Genomic DNA, 17,793 nt, shown 5'->3' with positions numbered 1-17,793 from the left:
CCAAAATAATCTAACATGCTCTTCTCTCATTGGTTGGCCCATTCCCGGAATCAAAGGAAAGCCCTTTTGGAAAAGCAAGCTCATCATTACAGGGAGGGGGAGATATTCTGGGTCACGAGGATGAGCGACTCACCACCCCCTTCATGTGTCTTTTCACCTCTTGCCCTTCTCCAGCGCCTGAGATGTGATGGACTCAATGGAAATCTTAAGTCATATTCTTCTCAATTGAGAGCTGGATATCAGTGTGTTCTGGGGGTGGGGCGTGGGTGGGAGTTGGGGTGAGGGGAGATGGCCAAGAATAACTTGCTTTTTTCATAAGGCTGATCTCATGCAAAAGGATCTAGGGTGTCAGGGAAGATTCCCTTTGCTGTCCCTATCCCCCTCCCCCCACACATTCTAAGCCACCTACAATATTCCTTATTGTGTCAATCCATGAACTCATTTAAATGTGTATTATGCCTTCTGATTTTAGATGCAAGGCTCTTGCTTTAACCCTCCCTGTCCCAAAGAGGTTCTTGGACATAAAGAAACCTTTTCCTAGCCCACAAGTCAGAGTGGCCCCATCAGGCACTGCCCCTCATACACACACCCTTGGAATCCTGGCCAAATTTCTGTAGTGGTTGAGATCTATATTTATCCCTTAACATCAGGGCAGGGAACACGCCAGAACTTTGCAGTGTCAGTTTCCCAGACATATATAACTCCTGAAGCCCAAATGGGATCCAGAGACAGAAAATAATAATAATAAAATTAGCTAAGAATATTTTATAGCATTTTTAATCTATTTGATCAATTCCACTAGAACTGGTTAAAAAGGTCAGGATGGAGTTGGTGATTCTTTCTTCACAAATCACCACTCCCACTTTCACCTATGTGGCTGAGAATGTTTCAGAAGCCAAGATACTGCCCATATTCATAACCAATAAAAACAGCACAATTGCTTAGATTTATTCATAACTTGAAGTCTAAGTTATTTGATGAAAATAACTTCAGCCTGGTGTGGTGGTGCATGCCTTTAATCCCAGCACTTGGGAGGCAGAGGTAGGAGGATCGCTGTGAGTTCAAGGCCACCATGAGATTATGTAGTGAATTCCAGGTCAGCCTGGGCTAGATAGAGCAAGACCCTAACTTGAAAAATGGAAGAAAAAAAAGTTTGTGAAAATGACCTCAGTTATGGTTAATTTTAAATCAGTGCCCCAGTAGTTTAATTCAAGTAGTCAAGATTCTTTCTTTTCTTAATTTAATATGGATTTATTTGGCATGAAAGGAAATGAACTGCTGATATATGCTAAATGAATTAACATCAGAGATCATACAGGGTAAAGGGAGTCTGGAACAAAATAATGTATTGGCACATAATTTATTTTATTAATATGGTATGTCCAAAACAGGCAAACTTAGAAACTGAAAGTAGATGGAAATAAGTGGTGGTCTGGAGGTCAGAGTGGAGAGTATGAAAATGATCATTAAGGAATTTTAGGAGAGGTGGAAATGTTATAAAACTGGATTGGGTTCACTTTTTGGTAAATACCCCAAATAATTGAAAGCAGGAACTTGAAAAGATATTTTTACAATACCATAGCAATGTTGTCTGTCCACAATAGCCGAAAGAAATATGCAACACATGTGTCCATCCACCAATAAAATGTGCCATATCGATACAAGAGATTATTACTTAACCTTAAAAGGGAATGGAATTCTGACACATGCTACAGAATGGATGGAAGTTAAGGGCATTATACTAAGTGAAATAAATCATTCATGAAAAGTCAAATACATGTGATTCCAAGCAGATATCTAAGGTAGTCAAATTCATAGAAACAGAAAGTAAATGGTGGCTGACAAAGGCTACAAGGGAATTTTTTCTTTCATTTCTTTGTATGTGTATGTGAGTGGTGTGTGCATATATGTTTGTGCATGTGTGGGCACACATGTATACAGATGCATGTGTACATGTGTGTGAATGTTCACTTGTATATGCATGTGTGTGGAGTAGCAGACTGATGGTGGATGTCTTCCTCTATTACTTGCCATTTTACCCTTTGAGATAGGGTCTTTTGTTGAACCTAAGGATAACAGAGTCAGCTAGACTAGCTAGCCAGTGTGCTCTAGTGATTCCCTGTATATTTCCCCTGCACTGAGATCACAGGCACCCACCACTATGCCTGGTATTTTTGTGTAGGTTCTGGGGATCAGAAAGTAGGTCCTGTGGTAAGTACTTTACTCACTGAACTGTCTCCTTAATCTCTGATTTATATATTTATTTTTAGTTAGCTTACATAGTGTTAGGCTTCAATATGACATTTTCAAATAAAATTGGTTAGCCAGGCCTGGTGGCTCATGCCTTTAATCTCAGCATTCAAGAGGCAAAGGTTGGAAGATTGCTATGAGTTCAAGGCCAGCCTGGGCTACATAGTGATTACCAGGTTAGCCTAGGCTAGAGGGAGGCTCTGTCACAAAAAATTGATTTTTATTATTAACCTTTCTCTTCTTCCCTATCCTCATGCCTCCCTTGAACTTTCTACCCCCAGAAGCCTCCTTTCCATTTTCCTTTCTCATGTGTTCTCTTGCCCTTCGCCTTCCCAACATCTCTTTTTTCCCCTCTTGTGATCCCCTTTATAGTTTCATAATCTATACTAATGCACATGTGCGCATACACACACACACACACACACATTAAGATCTAAAACCCACATATGAGAATGAAAACACAATATTTTTCTGTCTGGGTCATTTCACTTAATATAATAATTTCCAGATCCTTCTATGCTACTACAAATTTCATAATGAATAAAACTCCATTGTGTATACATACTGCATTTTCGTTATCCAATCATTAATTGATAGACATCTAGGCTGATTCCATTTCCTAACTATTGTAATAGAGAAGTGATGAACATGGATATGCAAGACTCTCTGTGGGGGGATGTAAAGTCCTTTGATCATATGTCCAAAGAGTGATGTAGATGGGTCATATGATATATGAATAATTTTATTATTTGCAAGGAGAGAGAGATAGAGAGAGAGAGAGAGAGAGAGCTGCACTAGAGCCTCCTGCTGGTGCAAATTCAGATATATGCACCATTGTGTGTATCTGGATTTATGTGGGTACTGGGGATTTGAACCTGGGCTATCAGGCTTTGTAAGCAAGTGCTCTTAACCACTGAGTTGTATCCCTATTCTATTTTTATTTTTTTGATAAAGAGCCACACTTATTTTCATAATGGCTATAACAGTTTATACTCTCACCAGCCAGAGACTTTGCTCCTCCCCACATCCTCACCAGCATTTGTTTTCTTGATAAATGACATTCTAACTAGGGTAAGATAGAATCTCAAGGTGGTTTTGATTTATATTTCTCTGTTGGTTAAGGATGTTGGACACTTTTTTCAAATATTTGATTGGTCATTTGTGCTTCTTCTTCTGAGATTGTTTCATTTCATTAGTCCATTTATTGGTTGGTAGTTTTGTTTGTTAGTATTTATTTTTCACAGTTTGGGACTCTTTCTTAACAGAATCTCTTCTCCAACCCACTTTTTGAGAGAAAGAAGCCACTTACAAATAAGACAAATGTTTCTTTCTTTAGATGTTAATAAAATCAAGATGTATCCCAGGGGATATATAATAATCTGGACTCTGTAGATGTTGAATTATGTCTAATTCTACTACCTTCTACTCCAGTATTTTATGCAATTACTGATGTTGAATATGAGAATTCTGAGGCCTATAAATCTTCAAAACAAACTAAACAAGGATAGATTAGCTGGTCTTATAAGTCAGAAAAGAGAATAGGACCATTTTAGTGATATTTCAGTACCATGAATGTGAAAAGGTAGCTATGGTGGGAGAAAGAACGGGATGGAAGAAGAGAGGGAGGAAGGGAAATAAAAAGAGCCAAAATTTGTTTGTAAAATAGCATAATGAAATCTAATCCTTTGTATGCTAATAAAAATAAAGAAATAAGTGGATAAGTATATTTTTTAAAAGATTAGAGACACAAAAGATGTGTAGTGACAAAACCTCAGGTAACAAAATATTCCATTCTCTAGAATTTCCTTTTTTATTTTTATTTATTTTTTGTTGTTTTTTCAAGGTAGGGTCTCACTATAGCCCAAACTGACCACTCACTCTGTAGTCCCAGTCTGGTCTTGAACTCACAGTGATCCTCCTACGTCTGCCTCTCAAGTGCTGGGATTAAAGTTGTATGTCACCATGCTTGGGTAGGATTTCCTTAATCCCTAGAATTTGGACTAATTGATGGTTTGATATATGCTTAACACATTGGAAATGTATTTCCACTCTTGTTCAGGCTGCCTTCTGTAATATCACCTGTTGGGCAGGATAAAATAATTAACTCCTCTGGGATGTAAACAAAAGACGAAAACTATGAGTTCCCACTCAACTCTAGTTAGAGGGAAAACCATTCCTGACAGTTTTGAAATGATCCATATGTGTTGCAGCACAGTAGAATGGAGCCAGAATTTGCTAAACATGAGAGGAAAGGGAAAGAGAGGCCTTTAATGTGACAACAAAATTAATTCCTTTAATTTTTTTTATTATTTTATTTTTGAGAGCGAGAAAGAGGCAGAGAGGGGGAATGGGTGTGACAGGGCCTTGCAGCTGTTGTGAATGAACTCCAGATGTGTGTGCCCCCTTGTGCGCATGTGCAACGTTGCATGCTTGAGTCACTATACGTCTGGGTATGCGGGACCTGGAGATTTGAACATGCATTCTTAGGCTTCACAGGCAAGTGCCTTAACTGCTAAGCCATTTTTCCAGCCCAACAACAAGTTTAAAGGCTCTAAAGTCCAAATTCCAAGTCTCTAAAACATCATGCCCATATCGTGGACACAGTTTTGGCAGCTGCTTTTGTATGATGTTTGTTTTGGTTATCTGCTCTGGTAAAACATATGGTTGTTGACAATGGCAACTGAGAAAAGAATTTTTCTTCACTGTTCCTGTCTTTCTGTCCAGAATGATGAGATGGTAGCACCTATTGAAGAATCTTTGACGTTACTAATACAAGGTTAACTCCTTGCACCTTGCATCTGTAGGCCATTCCCACATGTGTGCATGGGTGGGTGCGTGTGTGTGTTTTGGGGGGCAATATGTCCAGAGCCATCAAAGATCAGATGCAAACTTTCCCTATTCAGGATTGGCTAGCTCCTTAGGGGTACTCAGCAGAGGGGGTGTTAGAGTTCAGTGGAGCTTAAGAGTTGCTTGGTGTTAGAGTCACTAGATGTCATCAAGTACTCTCCAGAACCTCAGCTCCTTCCAGCATTAGTAACCCGTGGACTCACTGGGTTAGAAAGCAGTATGCCACACTAGGGCCTCAGGCTGCCCATAAATGCTACCTAGAAAAGGGTGTCTTCTTTGAAGTGCATAGAAGAAGGACTCTCTTGGAGCTACAGTGATCAGGGAAGCGTTCCCAGAATAGGCGGAGTCTGGGCTAGTCCTTGAAGAGCAGTTCTTCAAGCTGGAACAGTACTGCCTGAATTTGATGATACCAGTCTGGTCCCCAGCGTCTAAGGTTCCCCCTCCGGAATGGCTAGCCTCTGAGCCATGGCCAGCAGACATAGCCAGCAGACTCACTGGCTAAGTCCAGAAGGTTTCCTTGACCTAAATGGTCCAGATAATGGCCCCAGATACCTATTTCACTGGGCTCCAGGAAGATCCCTTAGCGCATCACATTCCTGAGCAGAGTTTCCGCCTGTCAAGTACAGTTGTACAGTGAAAGATGCTTTCATTTCGAGGGACTGATGGCCATGGGTTTGTGACTGTATAAGCCTAGACCCCCCAGATTTAAAAAAAAATGGCTTGGGAAATTGTGAGGTCCTTGTGGAAATTTGAGCCTATTTCTAGTGGCTAAAAGGCACTAATGAGTATAATGCAAGCAAGAGATGTTGTTTCAAACAAACAAGTAATTGGAATTAAGAGAAAAAGTGTGCAGAGGCCCATAATGAATGGATATGCTAATCGGACTTCTTTGCTAGCCCCTTGGGCTTTGGCTGTGACATAGACTAGCCTATTAGATGCCTGCTCTGTAATAGCTGCTGAACGCTGGAACCCTTTATTGCCATGGTAACATTGATGTCTAGAGTCTAGCTGAGTCCTGGATCTCTTAATTTACTACTCAGGCGGCCACAATTCTTTGGGTTTTATTATTCTTCGTGCCCTGGGTGCCAGAGTGGCAGTGAATCATGCTTATTCATCCTCTGCACCACCCACGGTGTCTTTGAATAAGTCAGGGTGTCTCTCACTGTGTGTGATGAGCAGATTATTAAGTTAAAGCCCATTTCTGCCTTAGCTAGCCTGGGGCCTCTCAGAAACCCAATGCACCTCTCTAACGGCTTACTTATCTGCTACCTCAAATGGCCTTTGGCAAGCAGAGTGATGGCACTGCAGTGCACCCACAGGGGCCCAGTCTCCCCGCAATCTTTACTTGCTTGGTAGGCAGGGTGGAGTGGTGCAATATAGGTGAGGCAGTACCAACGGGGAAAATGAAGTTTGGAAATACATAGGAAAGAGGAGAGCCATTTCAGAGTACAAGCAGGCAACCGTGGAGCTAGATGTGAAAAAGAACCTCCTTGTTCTGAGTGACTCTCAAAGAAAGTAGCTGCCTCTTTTTTTAAAATTTTATTTATTTATTTATTTGAGAGCGACAGCCACAGAGAGAAAGACAGGTAGAGGGAGAGAGAGAGAATGGGCGCGCCAGGGCTTCCAGCCTCTGCAAACGAACTCCAGACGCGTGCGCCCCCTTGTGCATCTGGCTAACGTGGGACCTGGGGAACCGAGCCTCGAACCGGGGTCCTTGGGCTTCACAGGCAAGCGTTTAACCGCCAAGCCATCTCTCCAGCCCAGTAGCTGCCTCTTAAAGGCAAGGAGCTGCAGGGTAGATGGATTTTACTAATTTTGTAAGATTTTTATTAGGCAAAACTGGTCGAGATCAGCTGCTTCTAACAGCTACTACGCGACTCGTCGCCAGAGCTTCTCAAACCTTGGTGTCACAGTACAGAGGTGTTCTAAGGGGAGCAGGAATGAGAGCTTCACTACATGACCTTAGTACCTCTTTGTACTGTTCTATCCTTGCAATCTGGTGTGTCTGCCTATGATGCTGTTTGCTTTATCAGGACATATGCTAAACTTGGATGATATTTTATATGTACTTGTACTTGATTCAATAGCACGTATGCTAAAAATGGGATGATACTCTATATGTGTGTGTCTGTGTCTATCTTCAGCCATAAATGAGACTGCAACAGGTGCAGAGATGCTTTCCTGACACCTCAGTCACTAAGAAATGAGCAACTAGAAACTAAGTATTCACGAACGTCCCAAATTACTCTTTTGAGAATAGGAGTGTTAGAGGGTTGCTGGTATTTGTGTGTGTGTGTGTGTGTGTGTGTGTGTGTGTGTTTGTTTGTATGTGTTTCACTGTAGCGTCTTCAAGGGAGAATTAGCAGACTGTGGGGGAAACTGTGCTACACATATGTGGAGCACATTTCAAAGACTTCATTCCTATCTGTTGAGAACAGAGTATAGAGTTAGGATGAGAGGAGAAATGTTCCCTGTAATGGGCTGCGTAGACAACTGTAAGCCTATGGTTCGTCAATCAAGTATGCCAAGAACAGAAGGGTCAGTCAGGCAACATTGGGCTTTTCCACCACAACCTGCAAACCTGTGGATGGTCAAGCAGCTGCATTTTGCCACACTGAGGACAGTTATATTCATTTAATCTGAAGTCACTCTCAATTCAGCAAGCACTAGTCAGAAATCACAGTGATTCTCAGCTGCCTCTTAAATCAAAGTCAAATTCATAAGCAAGAGCTAAAGGTCTCTCCATCAAAAGCCCTGTCCAGTTACACACTTGCTGTAAGACCAGAGGAATGCCAGTTGATTTCTCAGTGACATCATCTACCATCCTCCCTTCGAGAGGTCCAGTGTCTCAGCTTTCTCACTGTCAGGAATGTAAAATGGGAAGAGTAGATTGAAGTCAGGTGGAATTATTACTTACTAAGGAGAATGCCATAGTGCTTAAAACATGGTTTCTATAATTGGAACTGGGTTTTATTCTAGTGTCCATTAAGAACATTAACACTTCAAGCTTAACTTTTCTCTTATACTATGCTGGGATTCAAACCTAAGGCACTGTGCCTGCTCTACAGTGCTCTAATTCTATGTGACATCCCCATTCCACCCCCGCTTTAAAAATATTTTTTTACTTATTTATTTGAGAGAGAAAGAGGGGGAGGGAGGGAGGGAGAGGGAGGGAGGAAAGGAGAGAGGGATAGAGAGAGAGAATGGGCAAACCAGGGTCACCAGTCACTGCCAACGAACTCCAGATGCATGTACCCCTTGTGCATCTGGCTTACATGGGTCCTGGAGAGTTGAACCAGGACTCTTTGGCATTGCAGGAAAATGTCTTAACTGATAAGCCATCTATCCATTCCCCTTTTGGTTTTTTTAATTTTTTTTTATTGACAACTTCTATACTACAAACAACAAACCATGGTATTTCCCTCTCCTCCCCCACTTTCCCCTTCATAACTGCTCTCTGTCAAATCACCTTCCCCTCTCAATTGGTCTGTTTTAATTTGGTGTCATCATCTTTTTCTCCTATTATGAGGGTCTTGTGTAGGTATTGCTAGACACTATGAGGTCTTGGATATAGAGGCCGATTTCTGTCCAGACAGTTGTAGGTAAGGAGTGGTACCCTTCCTTTGGCTCTTACATTCTTTCTGTCACCTCTTCTGCAATGGACCCTGAGCCTTGAAGGGTGTGAGATGTTTCAGTGCTGGACACTCCTCCATCCCTTCTTTTCATCACTATGTGGCCTTTTTGGTCATCCCAGTAGTCATTGCTATCTGAAAAGAGAAGCTTCTCTAACCAGAAGTGAGATTAGTATTAATATATGAATATGAACACTAAGTGGTTTTTTAAATTGCATTTTATTTCTTAAGAGCATACAAAGCCTTAGCTATCATTATAGTGTTTTCAAATATAATTTTAGTTGATTCTCCTAGCCTCTTTCTCTTTCCACCCTCCTGCTCCCCCTTACATCTTCCCCTCTTCTATTTACATGTCACATGTGTCCTTTCACCTGTCCCCTACCCATGTTCTTGTTGTCTCTACTTGCTTTTGGTCACCATTCTAGCTTTTAAAGACTTACCCACATTTGATCCCTTTATATTCATACATATTGATATTACAAGTTAGGATATGCATATGAGAGGAAATATGTGGTTTTGGACTTTCTCAGTTTGGATCACTTTGCTTAATAGAATTCTTTCTATATCCATACATTTTCTTGAAATTTTTATAATTTAATTTTTTTTTTACTGCTGAGTATATATCCATTGTGTTTATGCAGCACATTGTCATTATCCATTCACCAGTTGATGGCCATGTAGGCTGATTCCATGTCTTAGCTATTGTGAATAGAGCATCAGTAAACATGGATGTGCATACATTTTAGTAGAGTATAAAGTCCTTATGGGTATATGTCCAAGAACAGTATAGCTGGGTCATATGGCAGTTCTATTTCTATTTTATAGATGTCCATACTTATTATCATAATGGCTTTATTAGTTTGTCTTCTCATCAGAGCTTCTCTTTCCCCATACCCTCACCAACATTTGTTGTCAGTTTTCTTGATGATAACCACTATCAATGGGGTGAGATAGTATCTCAAAGGGATTCATTTATTTATTTATTTTGGTTTTTCGAGGTAAGGTCTCACTCTAGCCCACTCCCTCCCTCTCCCTCCCTCCCTCCCCCTCTTTCTCTCTCAAATAAATAAGTAAAAAAATATTTTTAAAGCGGGGGTGGAATGGGGATGTCACATAGAATTAGAGCACTGTAGAGCAGGCACAGTGCCTTAGGTTTGAATCCCAGCATAGTATAAGAGAAAAGTTAAGCTTGAAGTGTTAATGTTCTTAATGGACACTAGAATAAAACCCAGTTCCAATTATAGAAACCATGTTTTAATTCACTATGTAGTCTCAGGCTGGCCTTGAACTCATGGCGATCCTCCTACTTCTGCCTCCCGAGTGCTGGGATTAAAGGCGTGCCCTACCACACCCTGCCTTCAAAGGGATTTTAATTTGCATTTCCCTGATAGCTAGGTATATTGAACACTTTAAAATATTTTCTGGCCATTTCTTTTGTAAATTGACTGTTCATTTCATTAGCCCATTTGGTGATTAGCTGTTTTATTTTTGGTATTTAATTTTTGCAGGTTTTCATAAATTCTGGCTATTATCCCCTGTTTGAAGAAGAGCTGGCAAAGATCTTCTCCCACTCTGTAGGCTATCTGTTCACTTTTCAAATAGTTTCTTTTTTTTCTTCTTTGAGGTAGGGCCTTGCTCTTGCCCAGGCTGACTTGGAATTCACCATGTAGTCTCAGGGTGGCGTTGAATCACAGAGATCCTCCTACCTCTGCCTCTCAATTGCTAGGATTAAAGGTGTGTGCCACCATGCATGGCTATAACATGTTCTGATCAAAATACCCTCCAATTAGTTTCTTTTGCCCCCTCCCATCCATACCCCTCACACCCCACATTCTTTTCAATCAGACCATCTTCTATTTTGATATCTTTTAGAATTTGCTTTGCTTTCCTGTCTTCAAGTATATTCCTTATTATTTCTTATATCAGTTTCAGTGTTTCAGGTTTTAGACTAATATTTTTGATCCACATTGTTATTTATACAGGGTGAAAGATATAGATCTAATTTCATTCTTCTGCAGGTGGATGTCCAATTTTGCAAGCAGTATTTGTTGAATAGATTTTTTTTCCCACCAAATGGTTTTGGCTCATTTGTCAAAAATTTAGTGGGCAAAGCTGTGTGGGTTTATCTGTGGGTCTTCTATTCTGTTCCATTAGTCTATGTGTCTGTCTTGGGACCATTACCATGTGGTCTTTGTCACTATTGCACTGTAGTATAATGTCAGGTCAGGGATATTATCACCACTTGCAGTATTCTTTTTTGTTTGTTTTTGAGGTGGGGTCCTATTCTAGTCCAGGGTGATCTGGAACTCACTCGGGAGTCCCAGGCTGAACTCAAGCCCACAGCAGTCCTCCTATCTCTGCCTCTCGAGTGCTGGGATTGAAAGCATACACTACAACACATGGTTTCTTCTGCAATATTCTTTGCTTCTTAGGATTGCTTTGGTTGTTCTTGGTCTTTTGTGCTTTCGTATGAATTCTTGGATTGTTTTCTCCACTTCAGTGAAGAACATCACAGAAATTTTGATGGAGATTATATTGAATCTTTACATTACTTTAAGTAATATAGACAAATATAGACATTTCACAATATACTTTTTGCTAATGTAGAAACATGTAACTTAATTCTGTTGTTTACTATCTTCTTTGGTTTCTTTTCTCCTTATCTTTTCTTTCCTTTTTTTGGAGGGGGGCAATATGGTCTTTCTCTACCCCAGGCTGAGCTGGAATTTATGATGCAGTCTCAGGTTGACCCTGAACTCACAGAGACCACCCTACCTTTGCTTCCCACGTGCTGGGATTAAAGGCATACACAACCACACCTGACTTCTGTCTCAAAATTTTCATTGTAGAAGTGCTTCACATTTTTTATTAAGTTTTTTTGTAATAAGCTGGACAATTTGATGCCAGATAATGCATACTAACACAAACACACAAAATAATTCTACCCAATAGGACAGATACTAACAAACTAAGAGAATCAGACTAGCACCTTGTGGAAACATTGTTATCACTGCTAAAGAGAATTTTTCAGTCAGTTACAAGAATAGAAAACAAAACAAAACAAAACAAAACAGTATAGCAGGAAGCAGGGACATTAAGTGTAAGGAGGAGATGAAGAAGCTACCTAGAGTTGGTTTGGAATCTAATGGTTTCCCAGACCATGTGTATATACCCTACCCCTACAAACTTTCTTTTCTTGAGTAATCCTAAGAAAACCTCTGTTATCTATAACACAAGAATTAAATTAATGCACTCTGTTTGAGGTTTCCTATTATTAAAGAACTTATAATTCTCAGCTGGGTGTGGTGGCACACACCTTTAATCCTATCACTGGGGAGGCAGAGGTAGAGGATGGCCGAGAGTTTGAGCCACCCTGAGAATACATAGTGAATTCCAGGTCAGGCTGGGCTAGAGTGTGACCCTACCTTGAAAAACCAAAAACAAACAAACAAACAAAAACCCTACAAATGTTTATAATTCTCACACTACATAAAAACTGTCTCTGGGGAATATTGTTTCCCACTGGAGGAGTTGTCAGGCCAGAAATAAGCAATTTACTTTTACTTTTCTCTTGGCTCTTCAAACAGACACAAGTCAAGAAAAGTTACTCTGAGCTCATTTTCTCAAGACCCTTCTTACCTTATAGGTGGCTCAGTGTCAGGTACCTCCCTTTCTTATCTCAAGCTCTCCTTGCTTGATGAAGACTGGTGGAAACTCAACTTGTATAGTCCTTTCCTGAACTATTTTCTGTCCACCATCTCTGACTCTAACCCAAGAAGACCCTAGTTTAGTGAATCTATGCCCAGAAATGAAGAGGTTAAACAATCATCCTCTGTACAGATAATAGCAATAGCTGCTGGAAGAGCTCAAGGAGGGAATAGTAGAAGCTTTGGATAGTTCTTCACACCCCATGTCTCTGCAGTACACTGGTCCTTAACCAACCCAAATGAGCATTCTATTCTGCCTTTCTGGAAGGAAGCATGGCATGGCTCAGCATTAACTTTACCTTGCTCTTTGTCCCTGGAGTTCCTGTCTTCTGGACAGCATAGCAAAATTGGTCAGAATAAAAGAATCTTTGCCCTTATGTTCCTTCTCTTTTGTTTCCTTGAAACCATCCTCTGAACTTGCCAACTATACAGAATAGGGAATGGAGTTCTAGTACAGAGCTGCTATAAATGCAGTGTGATACTGGAGTAGTCACTTAATCTCACTGGATCTTGGTGTCCTCAGAGGGCTGTTGTGAGGGTAGCATGCAATCATTTTGATGATGAAAATCCTAAACAAACCATCAGACCTTCTGGTAGAGTAGTCCTCTGGAGACATGATAAGTGAAAATGGCCTCACTCTTCACAGTCTCCTGTTTCTCCTCTCTCCAGCCCCAAGACAACAGCTGTTTTCTCTAGCTCCAGTGAACAGAGAGAATGACTATCTAATACCTTAACATTACAGAGGATAGAAAAAGAGTTTTGTGAGCAATGAGAACAAAAGACCTAAATGAACAATAGGAATACTTGGGATTCTCAAGACTAGAAATCCTTTCTGAAACTGCTTTACACAATTAATCTGGAAATTAGAAATACATTGAAAATATGATTTGGGGATCTTTCCACTTAAGGGGCCCAGAAAATATATAGGAAACAGTATGTTTTTGAAGTAGAGTTTGGCAAGTATTTCCAAAAGAAGTAAAACTATCTGGTTATTTATGAAGTGTACAAAGTGTTCCAGTTGTATCCTCTGAGGTATGTTTTTGGCTATCACTATGTCTGTCTGGCAAAATGATGAGTGTTTCAAGAACCATAGCTCTGGGAAACATCAAGACTAAAAAAGTAGGATGACAGAATAAGTACTTCCATTAACCTCTAAGACAGAAGGGAAGACATACTTTAAACCTCTTTTCTTTGTTATCAAATGAGGCACATTCTCTACAAACTTAAAAACTGAGGACAGATCTAGTGGTACATAGGTGTGGGAGAAACACAGGGAATAATGATACCATAGGATGCAACAGCAACTCTTTTTTGCCTCAATTTTTTTTCAATTTCTTTCTTTTTTTAAAAAAATTATTAGCATTTTCCATGATTATAAAAAAAAATCCCATGGTAATTCCCTCCCTTCCCCCCACACTTTCCCCTTTGAAATTCCATTCTCCATCATATTACCTCCCCATCTCAATCATTGTACTTACATATATACAATATCAACCTATTAAGTACCCTCCTCCCTTCCTTTCTCTTCCCTTCAAACAGCAACTCTTGAGGCAATTTCATCCTAACAAAAGAAGGAACAACATCTTAGGGAAATACACCTAAGTATGATTCATATACATTCCACCTGTGTGATTGAGAAGACTTGTGAAGATTTTCAGTCAGACACTTATGATGCTTGAAAGCTATTTCAGCTTTCCACATTTTCCTGAACATTGGCAGAATACACTCATGTCCTGGGTCAGAGATAAGGAACTTCATTTCTCACAGCAATAGTGGGAGAAAGAATATAAGCATGTTCTTGTTTGAGGATCTCTTGCCCATAAGCCCTGTAACAGCTACTCAAAGAGGACTAGGAAATAACTGAAAACTCTTGGTGCTGTGTTAGAGGAGAAGAACATGGGCATTTCATAAATCTGAACTGAATTTTTTTTGTATGCATGTGGTGTGTGTGCGTGCATACAGACACGTGTGTATGTATGCATACATGTGCAAATACACATGCCCTATGAGCACATGTGTAGAGAAGGCCAGAGAATATGAGGTGGCTGGATGCCCTCCTCTATCATTCTTATGTGATTTTTTTTCCCCCTTGAGACCAAGTCTTTCAATGAACGTGGAGCTGGTTGAAGTGGCTGATAAGTAAGCCCCAGTGACTCTCCTGTCTCCACTTGCCACAGGACTGGGGTTATGGATGTGCATGGCTGCACCCTGAGTACTGGAAATGGAACTCAGGTAGTCTCAGGCCCTCATGCTTGTTCTGCAAGTGCCCTTACCTGCCGAACCATTTCTCCAGTCCAAATATGAACCTTATATGATGGGTAATAAGTGTGCTTGACTTTTGCTCCGGAAGGAGACCCTTTATCTACAGTTGTAGCATAGCCTTGAAAGAGTAGTTAGGAACAATGTCAGCCAGTGTCTCTGCTCATAAGATATTCAGAAGCATAAGAGACCTGTGGGAGATTTTCATACAATAGCGATCACGAGGAAGTTATCTAACCTCTTGAGTGACAGTTTTTCATCTCTAAAATGTGTATCATACTGGTACTCACCTCTGGAATTGTGAAGAATAAATGAGTTCATATCTAGTAAAGCACTAGGCATGCAGAAGATACGAAACAAATGTTAGCTTAATTTTCACCCTCTTTTTCACCACAACTACTAGAACACCCTGGTGTTATACTTTCCTATTATGTTCCTTACGTCATTCTCTGGCCTGCATCAAAGAGCTCAGCTTATTTCCTCCACCTTTGCTCATTTATCTGCTAGTTTTTATAGTTTTTACCCATATCCAATCAGGATGTAAGCCCAATTAAATTATCTTACTAATTAACCCATTCAGTCATTTAACAGGACACATATGTGATAGCATGGTGCTACGTGATGAGTATATGGCAAAAATAAAAAGACATGGTCACTGATCTCACGGATTTTGCCCTTTAGTTTGGGATGAAAACAAATCAAATAAAATTATTATCCATCAGGAAAGCAAAGCATAGAGAAAAGAAGACTAACTTCTTTTTTTTTTAGTTTGATCTATCCTGCCCACTAAGAGTAAGATACTGTCCACATAGGATGGCATCCCTCACTTTTCCTTGATGGAGTCATGCTTTCCTCCTGGCTCTTAAGTAGGTGAGAGGTCAATCTAAACTTGTAGAGCAGCTAGGATGTAGCACACTGTCCAAAGAGTGGAGTCTTATTTCTTCCTTAAGATGGGCAGCAACACTGGTGGTAGAAAGGAAGGTCAGGCCTGGGTTAGAGTGAAACCTTATCTCAAACCCCCTCTCCCCTCACAAGAACAGAAAGTCAGGGAAATAGGCTTCTATAACCTGCTAAAGATTTTAAAGTACAGATCCCAGTTGGCATTAACAGAGTCAATTTTTGGACAAGATCTCACTGGGCAGCTCAGTCCTCACTTCAGACTTGCAATTCTGCTGCCTTACTTTCCCAAGTGCTAGGACGTCAAGCATGTGCCACCATACCTGCTTTAACAGAGCCATCCTTTACGAGAAAACAACCTGTCAAAGAAGCATTTGAAAGCAAATCTGTTGGTCTTTACTCTTTCCTTTTTCTTTTTTTTCTTTTTTTTTTTTGAGGTAGGGTCTCACTCTAGCCCAGGCTGACCTGGAATTCACTATGTAGTCTCAGGGTGGCCTCAAACTCATAGCGATCCTCCTACCTCTGCTGGGATTAAAGGCATGTGCCACCACGCCTGGCTTTTTTTGTTTTTGTTTTTTTGTTTTTTCGAGGTAGGGTCTCACTCTAGCTCAGGCTGACCTGGAATTCACTATGTAGTCTCAGGGTGGCCTTGAACTCATGGTGATCCTTCTACCTCTGCCTCCCAAGTGCTGGGATTAAAGAAGTGCGTCACTACACCTGGCTTGCTGGTCTTTACTCTTAAGGAATTGTACATTTTCCTCATTTTTCTTCTTCAATAGGTCTTCCTGAGTTGCACAGGCTGGCCTTAAACTCACAATCTTTCTGCTTCAGAATTCCATGTGCTGGTTTATAGGCATTTACTATGTCACCTGTCTAGGGTCCTCACTTTGTTTTTTATAATTAACTATGTAAAACTTCCTTCTATAAAAGGTTAGCCTCACCTATGAACTACTAGGAGATTCACTCATCTGCTACTATCCTTCTTTCTCCTAGGGTAATGTTTTTTTTTCTCCCTAGCAATATTATAAGAATCATGAAAATAAGTACTATAGCTTATAAATCTCTTATAACTTACTTCACCTTCCATTCCCAGCCAAGTCTGCATCTGTTCAATGATAAAAACAATCTGTTCTTTAAAAAAGCTATCTAAAAAAAGAAATGATGCTGTGGAATGGCATGGTGTTTACAAGCAGCAGTTTCATGGTGATTTTATTTGTAAAAATTCCCAGATTAATTTGGTCAGTCATCCTTACTGTATCAATAGAAACATTTTCCCCAAGTAATTTGTCAGCTCAGACAGATTGGTTTCCCCATTTTCACAGATAGAAAGTCAAATATTAATTTGGACCAATCACATGCTAGTACAGTACTGCTAGGAATAGTCGCAAAGAAACCTTATCCCTAACACTGACTTTAATCATTACCTTGTCATCTTTCTTAGTCTAATCCCCTTGATCCTGACTAAGGAATCTTTCCAAGAATAATGTCAAAACTTCTGCCACTCTGCCTCCCTGTGATAAAGGGCAGAGAATGATGAACTCCTAGTGAGGAGTGGGAAAGAGGTAGTTACCTCTTAGTTATTATAACTCTTGGGGTTAAGAGAAACACACTTTTCGGGCAGAGGAGATAGCTCAATGGTTAAAGGCAATTGCTTGCAAAGCCTGGTGGTCCAGGTTTAATTCCCCAGTACCCAAATAATGCCAGATGCACAAAGTGGTGGGTACATGCATCTGCAGTTCCTTTGTAGTGGCAAGAGGCTCTGGTGCACCCATGCATTCTCTCTCTCACATACACACACAAATAAATATTTTACATTTATTTTATTTTATTTTTTGAGACAGAGATAGAAAGGGGCAGATGAGAGAGAGAGAGAAGAGAGAGAATGGTGCGCCAGGGCCTTCAGCCACTGTGAATGAACTCCAGATGCATGAGCCACCTTGTGCATCTGACTTACGTGGGTCCTGGGGACTTGAACCTGGGTTCTTTGGCTTTGCAGGACAAAGGACCCAGGCTTAACTGCTAAGCCATCACTCCAGCCCAAATAATTTTTTTAAAAAATATTTTATTTTTATTTTATTTATTTATTTATTTATTTATTTTTGAGGTAGGGTCTCAATCTAGCTCAGGCTGATCTGGAATTCACTATATAGTCTCAGGGTGGCCTCAAACTCATGGCGACCCTCCTACTTTTGCTTCCCGAG

The sequence above is a fragment of the Jaculus jaculus genome, chromosome X (assembly GCF_020740685.1).
Source record: "Jaculus jaculus isolate mJacJac1 chromosome X, mJacJac1.mat.Y.cur, whole genome shotgun sequence".
NCBI classification, from domain to species: domain Eukaryota; kingdom Metazoa; phylum Chordata; class Mammalia; order Rodentia; family Dipodidae; genus Jaculus; species Jaculus jaculus.
This window is presented reverse-complemented; position numbering follows the sequence as displayed.